The following is a 12,560-nucleotide window of genomic DNA, read 5'->3' as shown; positions in this document are numbered from 1 at the left end:
TTATTTTGTTTCTCCTGGTCTTTAAGTTATTAACCACTTACGTGTGGATTAAATATTTTGGAATGAATTATCCTATAATTTACTTAGTCTAACTCTTAGATTATACTTCATTTTCACTTAGGATACCTTCCGGGTCTATATGAGTTACAGGCCCCACTATATTTGATTCCTTAGTTTCAAGTGGAATATTAATGTATACTGTTTCATGCCAATTTCTTTGGAGAGAGAGGTTTTTAATTTACAACTTCCGTTGACTCTGCAGAACTGAATTGTCTTTTCCATGCCCTGGCCCCTAAGGATGAAAACTGTCTTAGTCAATGATACCAAGGGAACATAGCCTGAGGCAAAAATCAATTGCCCAACTGTACTGGGAAGTGAAAACCCACGAAAATTAGAGTGAGAGAGAAAAGAAAGTGAGGATGGGAAGGAGGGAAAAAAGAATAAAGTGGAACATTACTAGCCTCTCCAAAGCTTCATCAAAAACATTAAACTGAGCACTAAAGTGGTTGCTTATTCACTTGGCTTATCTCCAAAGGGGAAAGGTGAGGGATTTAGGTATGTGCCATCTCCTGTCTCGCATTGGTCAAATATTACCCCAAGATGCATGAATTCCTACACAATTCCTGTAGTTACACAACCTTTTAAGCATCCTTTTAAAACACGGTGCTTCATCTGGGTCTAGGTGGAGGGAGGGGCTACAGCCCCACCCAGCTAAGAGCAAATCTAGAAAGGTGAATAAATCAGGTAGGAACTTCAAGGTTATGTTAGCCCAGGTGCATTGTTTGGGGACAGGGGATACACTGTATCTCATCCATTTTTCTTTGTAGGCAAAGTAACCTTTTTACCTGTAATCTGAGTGTAATATAATTGGTAGTAAATACATTTCACAGGAATATACTTGGGTTAGTTTTAATTTATTCATTTGACAAGATATTCTTACCTTCTACTACATGCACTGGATTATGGAAGGAATATAAAGATGAATCAGTCATGGGCCCTACTCCAAATTTTAATTAGTCCATCTTAGATTTGCTGCCCAAAGATTCACAGGTGCAAAGTTACCCTTACTTGGACTGACTCTTTATAACAGAACGGGAAGGTGAATGTGGGGGGAAGAGTTGACAATTTTATCATTCTTTGTTTTTCTTCCTTGCTTTCCATTTTAAAATTGTCTTAGAAAGGACATTTATTTAACTAGTGGCTAAGAGGAGTTATATTGAAATCTTGTATATAAATTTCAAATGATAAACAATACCATGTTTTGATATTGTTTGAGACCAAACCTTTCATCAAGGATTCAGGTATTGTCTTGGTTAGTATTTACTTTTGTAACATAAGTTCTAGAATCAATCCTCTTCCTTACAACTAAGCTGTTTCTAGGCATTTATGACTCCTTTCAGATTCTCTTCTATGGGCTTTGATAAAGGGACTGTTTAGCACTCAGACTCACAGTTACAGGTGCTATTTATACTGAGTTTGTATTGAGACTGTGGGGGTAGCCACTGTTTATTGCTATGTACAGTTTAAGCATCACCATGAGATTATTAGTACACTTGGCATAAAAACCAGACCCTTTTGATGAAGTACTGGACTCTCAGATGACTGTAGTGAAGTGTTGTGAGGATAGCATACTAACTGTATTAGTTTTCCATTGTTGTTATAACAAGTTACCACAAATTAGTGGCTTAAAATAACACGAATTTATTATCTTACAGTTTTAGTGATCCAAAGTACAAAAGCCGTCTCACTGGACTGCAGTTATGGTGTTGGCATAACATCCTCTGGAGGTTTCAGGGGAGAATGTGTTTCCCTGACTTTTCCAGGGTGGAGGCTGTCCTCATCCCTTGGCCTCTGGCCCCATACGACACGGCCTTTCTCCCTCTGCTTCTGCTGTCAGATGGCCTGCTCTGTGCATTTGACCTTCTTTGCTACTTGTAAGGACTCTTGTGAATACGTCGGGTCCACCCAGACAATCCAGGATAATCTCCCCATCTCAAGATCCTTAATTTATCCATATCTGCAAAGTCCCTTTTTGCCACATAAGATAAACTATTCACAGGTTTGGGGATTAGGATACGGACATCTTTAGGGCAATTATTCAGTTTACCACATTAACCAAATTTAGAAGAATAAATAGTAACTCCCAAAATAGTTTGATTTAAGTTGCAAAATATCAGCTGTTTTCCTATAACCTCCAGTTGTGTTCTGAGGAGTAAGTGGTCAGCTCTTATCAGACTTCCCTTTCACATATCTATGAACTGGTGGCTCTGAATATCTCTTCTACTGGATTCATTAGCTGAAGGAGAATCAATAAACAATCTGTAGAGTATGCTTCACTAATGGGCAAATACAGTTAGTTCTGTCATACAATATTCTTAAACTAAGAATTATATATGTAACTATAAGTCTCTACTTCTTTGAACATATAAATATAAATAACAATCTACAAAATATAATCCCACTAAACTGGAATCATAATTCACTCTATTTTATACCTATTTCTTACCTATCTTTCTGTCTGTCTTTTAGCCATCTGTTCATCCATCTATTATCTGTTCTTTAATAAGCGAGGAGGAATTTCTCCTATAAACTGTCTATGATATTTACCATTCTATTTAACTGAAATTTCATCCCGAATGTCTCTTAAATTCTAAATTTCACCATATAGATCTCTTCTGTTTCACTAGCGAATTTTGTGTCTTGCCAATATAAAACCCAGATCAAAATAAAAACTTGAAATTTCTTCTTTCTGTGATTGTCTACAGCCATTGGCTTAGCCATTTCAGGCTGAAGTTATATTTCTTCTGTGCAGTTTCTGGGACTGAAGTACATTTGTCTTCTCTGGCTGGAAGAGTTGATTTAGTTTATCTCTTGTTCATTATAAGATTTTCAGGCCTTGTTTGAAAGGCAAGAGTTTATAGTTAATTTCTTGAAAATTCCACCTGCGATGAATGTTATTTTTAAGAATTTTATTTTTTATTTATTTCATTATTATTTATTAATTTATTTTTTTGGTGAGGAAGATTGGCCCTGAGCTGACATCTGTTGCCAACCCTCCTCTTTTTGCCTGAGGAAGACTGTCACTGAGCTAACATCTGTGCCACTCTTCCTCTACTTTACATGTGGGACGCCGCCACTGCGTGGCTTGACGAGAGTTGCGCAGGTCCATGCCCAGGATCTGAACCCGTGAACCCCGGACTGCCAAAGCAGAGTGTGTGAACCTAACCACTATGCAACCAGGCCGGCCCCTTTATTTTTAAGAATTTTAAGTAAAATTTTAACATTCTCTTTGTTTAAATTATTCTCTGGTCCCTTGTGTTCTGAATGTTCTGAATATTATGGATGAGTAGTGTTGAGGAGACAAGATGGGGTGACAAAGTGTGGTTCTTGTTGCTACTGCATCTTGGCCAAACCTAGAGCAGTATCGTCCAATAAAAATCTAACATAAGCCACTTAGGTAATGTTTTAACTTTTCTAGTAGGTATATTAAAAAAGTAAAAAGAAATAGGTAAAATTAATTTTAATAGTATGTTTTATTTATTCCAATGTATCCAAACTATTATCATTTTTTTTGTGTGAGGAAGATCAGCCCTGTGCTAACATCTGCCAAGCCTCCTCTTTTTTTGCTGAGGAAGACTGGCCCTGGGCTAACATCCGTGCCCATCTTCCTCCACTTCACATGGGACGCCGCCACAGCATGGCTTGCCAAGCGGTGCTTTGTTGTGCTCCCAGGATCCGAACCGGCGAACCCCGGCCCGCCACAGTGGAGCACACGCACTTAACTGCTTGTGCCACCAGGCCAGCCCCCAAACTATTATCATTTTAACTTGTAATCAGTTATGAAAGAAATAGTGCAATATTGTGATTTGCAAGAGATATATATATTTGGTCATTCAGATGACCAAAATACATTCCTCATATATGTTTGGTCTTGGTCTTACTGGTGCCTGGCTCACAGCTCCCAAAACTCTCAGAATTTCCTGAACCATAAGAGAATAGGAGCATCTTTTGTTGTAATATTTGGTCTCTTGTCCTCAATTCCTGTAATGCTCAGAATTATAAAGGTGAAATGGGTGTCTAGTTATTCTAACAAGCCTCTTTTCACCACAACTGGGTTTATGTTAATGAAGTGACTTTTAGAAAGCACCAGGGAATGAGGGCTGGTTGCCAGGGGAACCAACCAGGAATAGAGAGTTGCAACTTTAGTCCCACTTCCTGATTTCTGGGGAAAAGAAAGGAGCTAGAAGTTAAATCAATCACCAATGGCCAATGATTTAATCACGTCTAGGTAATGGAGCCTCCATAAAAACCCAAAAGGAGGGATTCAAAGAACTTCCAGTTTGAGGAACCAGAACGCTTCTATGTGCCGCCATGCCAGGCCCAAACTCCACGAGGACAAAATCTCTTTTGTTTGATACTCGGCCTATGTATCGCTTCATCTGGCTATTGATTTTTATGTTTTAATATCCTTTATAATAAATCAGTAATCTAGGAAGTAAACTGATTACCCAAGTTCTGTGAGCCACTCTAGCAAATTAATCCAACCCAAGGAGGGGGCATGGGAACCTCTGATTTATAGCCAGTTGGTCAGAAGCACGAGTAATGACCTGGGCTTAGATAGACATCTGAAGGGGCTGAGGTGGGGCTGGGGAGCAGTCTTGTACAACTAAGCCCTCAACCTATGGAATCTGATGCTATCTCCTGGTAGATAGTGTCAGAATTGAGTTGAATTGTAAGACACCCAGCTCGTATCAGGAAAATTGCTTGGTGGTATAAGGAAACCTCTCCACACCCCACACACTCGTGTTGGAAGTAGGTGACCGGAACCTTTTAGATAGTTTACTTTTTTTTTCTTTAGTTAAGAAATCTGGTGTTTATTTACACTTACAGCATATCTCAATTCAGACTAGCCACATTTTAAGTGATTAATAGCCAGATGTGGTTAACGTCTAATATATTGGATGTTGTAGTTCTGTAATTTGCATGGGGTCACTGGTCAATGACATGGTTGACCATACCATCTAAATATAAGAGGAATAGTAAAGCTATCCAGACCTCTGAAGCCAAAACTGTAAGTATTTTATTTCTGATGATACAAATCCATAGGTACAGAACTGAAACTCGAACTCTATTAGAAACAAACCTTCCCAAAATTCTATCTACTAGAACAATAGAACTGTGAGATGCTCTACAAATAGTAAGAGTTTCAAAATTGAATTTGTTTCAGAAATATTACATAACTTATGCCTCTTTGGGAGATTCATTATGCAGGTCTGTGAAGTCCAGCATTAAAAATTTTATCTTTCTTAAACATGAGTTTTCCGATTTATCTGATGATAGAACGACTTTTTTCACATAATGTTAGTTAACATCATTTAAAATTAATGTTTTTATAGAGCCCAAAATGTTTAGGAAAGACCATTCTGCATTGAGTGGACACTTATTTCCATTTGATAGATTACTTATTTTCCAGATAAGTTTTTGATGAAACACTGATCCTCTTGTTTATATTTACTTTTATTGTATACTAACTTTGTGTATTATTCTAAATGCTTTTATATGCCTTGATATTAACTAGTATATTAAATTCATAATCCTATGAGGAAGTTATTATTATCTTCACTTACAGATAATAAACTTGAAAAAAGAGAGGTTAAATATTCAGCTGGAAATTGCAGAAGCAAATTTCAAGGCAATCTGTGTCTGGTGCCCATTCTTTTAATCACTAATTATACTACCTCTCAATGCAGTCTTTGACTATAGATGCTTTCTTACTAAAATGAATCAACAAAGGTTTTAGAGCAAACATTCAAGAGGAACCCCTTTCTAAGTATTGTGGACAATGACACAAGAGAAGGAGTTTGGATTAACTGGGCAGTAAAATGCCTTTCATTGAGGAGGAAAGCAAGATCTGGTAGTATACACACATGGAAAGACATAGTTGTTAATGGGTGATTGAAAAATAGCAACAATCGGTAAAAGTGTGATTTTTTTCTTCTTGAAAACAAAATTTGGTGGTATGTGAGACTCTAATTAAATGAGTCCCTTCATGTGTTATAGTAATGTGGACTATATAGGACTCAGGAAACCTAAGAGAACAGGGAAGAGCAGGTTTATGCCATCTGCCTTGAAGATTGTCTGGGCAGTGTGTGCAAGGGAAGACTCAGGAATGAATGAGCAACAAGATCAGTATCTGGCTCTTAGCAGCCATTCAATACCCAGTTGTGAAAACATTGCTGTCGAATATTTTCATTGAGGTTCTTGGGTGAATCTAAAATCAGGGTGCTCCAGGGACTTTTGAGACAGCTGAGAAACTGTGAGAACTGAACCAAAGGGCAACATATACCAGAACTTTTGCACATGGAACCTGAAGAGGAAAATGGAAAATGGTAGGACAAATAATCATTTGTGGAGTGGAAGCACCTAGAAACTCATAGTGCCTCTTTTATAATGCATACCCATGATTTTAATACTTTTAAATATATTATATTCTGTTAAAATATTTTAGTTTATTGTAAAAGTCATACGTTATAGTATTTTATATTCCTGAATGTACTGGTATAGCAGAATAAGCCTCTCATTTATACTAGCATCTAGATAGTATAGCAGTCAGAATTTTAAAAAAGTATGATTTTACCACACATATTTAACACACAGATATTTATATGTACATATTATTTAAAATATTATATATTGTTTAAAATTATAATACTTTTTGCTACATATTTTCAAGCTTTATACTACTCCAGATAATTGACCTACATTATGCTCTACCTTAACAAATCTTATAATAAAGGAGGACAGTTATTAAAATATACTAGTTTTAACTATTTATAGTAAACCAGTTCAATGTTTATTCACCTCAGGAAGTTGAAGTTTTATTAGGTCAAGTATTATGGCTCTGTCAGTGACATACTTGGGAATATTTTCAATGTTGCTAGATGCTTTTTCTATCACTTTTCTCACCAAAGGATAATGCCTAAGAAATACCATTAAAATTTTCTTCAAAGATAAATTCAGTATTTGCTTATATGTTTGGTATGAAGTGTCATTTTAGGCAAACATATGAAAAATAAAATTTCCTAAATAAAATCTTATCAAGATTAAAGAATTATCATTTCCATATATATCCAAAACCTCCTTAAATCAAGGAAAAGGTAAGATAATACTGATAATAGCCATGATAACACAAAATAATAATAACTGTCTCAACAAAACTAGCAATTATTTAACTTTTACAATGTGCCAGGTTTTCCCAAACACTTTATTTCATTTAATATTATTAAAAGACAGAAAAAAATGAAAAGGGGAGCAAAAGAGAAGAAGAAAATCTAACGGATTATTAGAGAAGAAGAAAATCTAACAGAGATGAGAAGAGAAAGGGGAATAAACTAAGGGGAAGAATACTTGACAAAATATATACATCTTAATGCGTGGCAAAGTTGATGTTCTTAGATCTTGAAATGAACAGCTGCCAGAGCTCTGTACCGCACTGAAGTCTGAGTATTTTTTATAGCACCCTCCCACTCCGCTGAGGAGGGTAGGCCTCTGCTGCTGGCTGTGCTCACCAAGCCAAGCAGAGCAAGGAGAAAGTCATCAATTACTCTCCACTAAACTTGCAGGGCCAGAGCCTCCCTGTTGACGGTTTGTATAACTCCCTGTGACTGGAGTGAAAGTTAGGTGCGTGTAATTGAGGGCAGAATTTGACCCCATGAGGTTGAGTGAGAAATGATTGATCGGTTTGAACTCCAGTAGTTCTTCCTGAACTAATGGACTTCAACAGGGCCTGACCTGGCCCCTGGAGATTTTGGTTCCTATTTTCTCCAATCTTGGCCGCTCTGTACGACATTTTCTCCCCTCGCTCTTGTTTATAATCCCTCAATGTTCTGGTCAATTGAATTGTTCAATTGGCTGAGACCCGTCTATTCTTAAATAATTCTTGAATTAAAAGAATTTGCTTAGGAATTCAGAAAATAAAAAAGTGTTATATAGGCTACATGGTACACAGTATTCAATGAATAGAAAACAATAGTATTGCTACTCAAAATATAAAGCTATAAATACTCCTCTGTTATCAGGAATAGTGTTCTTTTTTTGAATACTGTATAAAACTAAAGAAACTTAGCATGGATGTATTTTAAAATATTCGCTAATTAATCTATAGTGGCAAAGTAGTTGTTATTTTCAAAACATTAACACAAAGTGCATTTTTCCTACATCTATAATTGCTGGTTATCTCTTTTAAATGCAAATTCATGTTGATTCATCATTTTAAAAAGAATTATCTTTGACACATATTATACATTTATATGTGATGATTTGATTAAGACCTCTCTTCCACATTAACCTGTAAGCAACAGGAGGGCAAGAACTGTGTCTATTTATACTCACCACTGGCTATCTGGTACTTATTTCTGGTACTTTTTTGATTTCTGGTACTTACTCCTGATACATAGGAAGCACTCTTTTTTTTTTAAATTAAATTAACCAATGAATAATGCATTATTTCGGAATCTTTACTATACACAAACCAATTGCTGATAGATATTTTCATTAGTTTAAAGGTCCTATTGCATTCATATCATCATTTGGAGACAGATGAAATTCTGAGGAAACACTATATCTGAAGCCATTAGTCAAATAAGGACAAGGGATAAATCTATTTCTTCTCTAAATAATAGCCATTCTTTCAGACAAAGATTCATTTATATCAGCCAAAGCCAGCTTCTGGAAGCCTGGTCAAGGATATGGCAGTCTGCTCTAATTAATGAAGTCCAAAATCATTAGATATGCTAGGGTTCAACATTTCAAAAAGAAAATAAATTGTGTTCCATTATCTTTGAAATATAAATGCAGTTTCAGAGCATGAGGAGATTCTTGCATGGCTTACAGATAATACACAACATGGGGCAATTCTAGGAGTGTCTTAGAAGTCGTGACCACATTATTTTTCAAATTTTAGTAATGTGTTAGTAAATCAAAGCAAGGTTTAAAAATTGTTTTGTTTTTTCTTTTTTGTTCTTTATGTTTTTTCCCCAGAATTCAAACATTCTGCTGATGCACAAAAGTACAAGGTAAGTATATTTTTTTATTCTATTTTTGGTCTTTATAAATTTTGAAAAGTTATTTTCCTTGTCTTTCTGACACCGGGCACTCTTCCAGGTATCTCTTTATTCCTCATTACGTGTTTTGTGCAGGCTCGGTTTCCATAGACACCGTGAGTGCATACAACATCCCTAGCAACCTGTTCTCAGATTTTTCTTTTTAACAAAACGATGTCACCATTTGCAACTGAAGTTGTGTCCCATTGTTTCAGGAGATGTATAACAGGTGCTTCTTTCTCTTAATTTTAACATTGAAAAATTCAAGAGATTTATTGATGGTGCCAAGGTGGTGCACGTTACTACACTATACATCCTTTTATTTTTAAATAGCACTTCCAATTTGCAGAGTGTTTTGCACAGTGTGAACTGCTTTTGAGCCATGCAAATATTAATAAATGTCTCTCCAAATCACTCAGATGGAGCTAAGTTAAGAGTAGATGAGCTTTCAACTACAGCAAAAACTGAGACAAATGTTGCAATTCAAGAGCAATTCATACTGAACAGTAGAGAAACGCAGTGCATAGCATCCTTGAGCTAATTCAGTTTGTCTAAATTCAATATAATCCCACAAATATTTATTGAACATCTACTTTTGGCAAGGGACTAAACTTGGCAGTATTGTATATATAGAAATAAGCAAGATATGGTTGTTGATCTTAAAATTTTTGTTACCCGTCAGGTGAAACAGGAATGGAAACCAATGAAAACGTTAGGGAAATTGTGATACATTTGGTTCTAAAAATACAAACAAAATGCTATGTAACACAGAAGGGAAGGAGATTAATGCTAAATAATGACATTTTGGAATGATCTATTAGGAAGTTGACGTTGAAGCTGTATCTTGAAGGATGGGTCAAGTTTAAACCGATAAAGATGACAACCGTTAATGAGAAGAAATGCTTTCGATAATGAGTATAATGTGAACGCTAGCAAGATGGCAGCAACTGAAAGGAAGCAAACAGTAGGGCCAGGGGGTTCAATAGTGTGACTTTGTTATAAAGGGGAAAGCAAGGTGGAAGGATGATATAATGAGATACATGGTGAAAGATGTATTTGAGGTCAAATCATGGTATCTATAAATGGTTATGCAAAGAACTTTGGAGAGTTCATCTTTTATATTTAAAATTTTTCCCTTAGAATAGAGTTTCATTAAAGAAATTATAGGTACATATCTTGACCATGTGTGTAATTTTTCTTACTTAACCTGCCAGGCTCATTTAAAACACAGACTTCTGTATTTATACACATATACATAGCTGTTAAGATCACTCTTTATTGTTTAAGCACTTTATAGCTACACCTGAAATGATCATTTTCATTTATGAATAAACACCCCACCCTGATTTCTGTAAAAGACCTTACAACACCTTACTTATCTGAAATTTATGAATCTGCAATTCTCCCTTATGAAGACAGTTAAGCACCAATCAATAATGTCACACAGTCAACGCATGGAATCATCTACTCCTTTTCACAAAGGGTACTGCCTGGCTATTGCTTGAGGTCTATTTTGCTTTATACACAGTTCTAATATGCATGACTATTTGGCCCTTCAGCCCAAGAAGCAACACATTAACAAAGGGAAGAAGAGCCATGTAAAGGGGTCACTCAGAGTTAGTGAGAAGAGGCAGCAGTTGAAAAGTAAACCTAAGAATTATACAAATAATCTAAAACAATTCAGATTTAATAGATAAGTTAGTAAACAGGCAAATAGTTGGAATAATCTTTAAATGTCTGATATCATCACAGAGTATAATTAATGAGTTTGTTATGCTCTGTATACTCTAAAAGAATTTAGATTTCTATGACTATTAGAAAAATATCCTTTTGGTTACATGTTTAAAAGAAAAGTAAAATCATTTAATAAGTATAAAGCTGAAACTTAGATATTGAAATCACATCATACCTGCTTCCAAATAAAAACTCTTTTAACAAACTCAGCTTTAAAAAATTGGACCATGTGCTTCTAGTCATACATACATAATCCAGAAATTGTACTGATTTTTTTCTATTGGTTTGAATGTGCCTCTTTCCGTTTCACTTATCTCATTCTGATTTCACCACATCTGATTTCACCATATACCTCATATTTCCAAACTATGATGAGCGTGGTGCTAAGACACATAGTAGCCTCCAGTAAATATAAAATCAACAAATATGGGATGGATGTGGCATTTCTGCTTTGTGGCATTAGGCTGTGTTCAGATCACTGAATCTATTAAGGGGGAAACTGAACAGTGGTAATATATAGCTACTAAATCTAAATGCATCTCCTGTCTTATGGGCATTCAGAAGTAAATGATGATAGGAAGAGCTGTTAACATGTGAACCTCATCTGTTATGTGTTCTCCAATTTAATTACTGGAAATATCTGTGGCAAACATAATTGGTTTGATTGGTCTACTAACGAAATTCTTTCAACATCAGTGATACAGTCAATTAGAATGTCTCTACAAGGAAATTAGAATCACTGTATATAACTTTCTTTTCTTCTATTATTTTTTTTCCTACCACAACACATTTTTAGTGAGAAAATGGATAACAGAGTGTAGGGGAAAAAAATCTTTGCAGCATTAAAAAATTTATCTTGCTTTCTTTGTTAATATTTTGCAATTTCAATGTTTTATATTTTTAGAAAATGCAAATAATTATTATAAATAAATTTATAGTGGCCTTGTGTTGTCTAAACTAGAATAGATAAGCCACTGCAGTAATTAGAAGACCACACATATGGATGATGTGTTAAATATAGTGATTTTGCTTTGTTTTGTTTTTTTAATCATCACCAAACAGTAGCAAATATTGGCAGACAAAAGAAATATCGGTGTCAACTTACACATGACTTATATGCATGGCTTAATTTTTCAGCTTATGGAAGTCTGGATCTAAATTTGTATGTTTTCTTGATAACTAAGGAAAATGAAGACGATCAAATTATAAAAGAAAAAAGGGAAACATATTTAGATGACACTTTCTTCTCTTATTATAGTTGGAGCTTCATGATATTAACTTCTGTGTATTTACTGGCACATGGACCTGCACACTTTTTGGATCCCTGACACTATGTAGGCCATGGCCTTTGAAAAAATGTAAATAGCCTTAAACATTGGTACAAGCTCATTGGAAGAGTGAGCACAAAAACCTTGTTTTCCATGATATTTTGTTTTTAAATTAAAGTTTGTCTGCATGACCACACAATGAATGAATTCTAAATTTCTGATCTGCTCGTGTTTTGTTAGTAAGTACATTTGTGCTTTAATTGTGTGGGTTTAAATGGCAGTTTTGATTTCTTTATGATTCTAGACATTCAGGAACACCTTCCAACTGTATTTTGAGAAAGCAGGAAACTGTATAGTCCACCTTACCCAAAAGATCCTTTACTAATTTCTTATTGAACTGATTACAGGCATATGGTTTACTGACAGATGACATTTTGTACATTAAACAAAAAATATA

Source organism: Diceros bicornis, chromosome 8 (genome assembly GCF_020826845.1).
Source record: "Diceros bicornis minor isolate mBicDic1 chromosome 8, mDicBic1.mat.cur, whole genome shotgun sequence".
Classification (NCBI taxonomy): domain Eukaryota; kingdom Metazoa; phylum Chordata; class Mammalia; order Perissodactyla; family Rhinocerotidae; genus Diceros; species Diceros bicornis.
Note: the sequence above shows the minus strand (reverse complement) of the source record.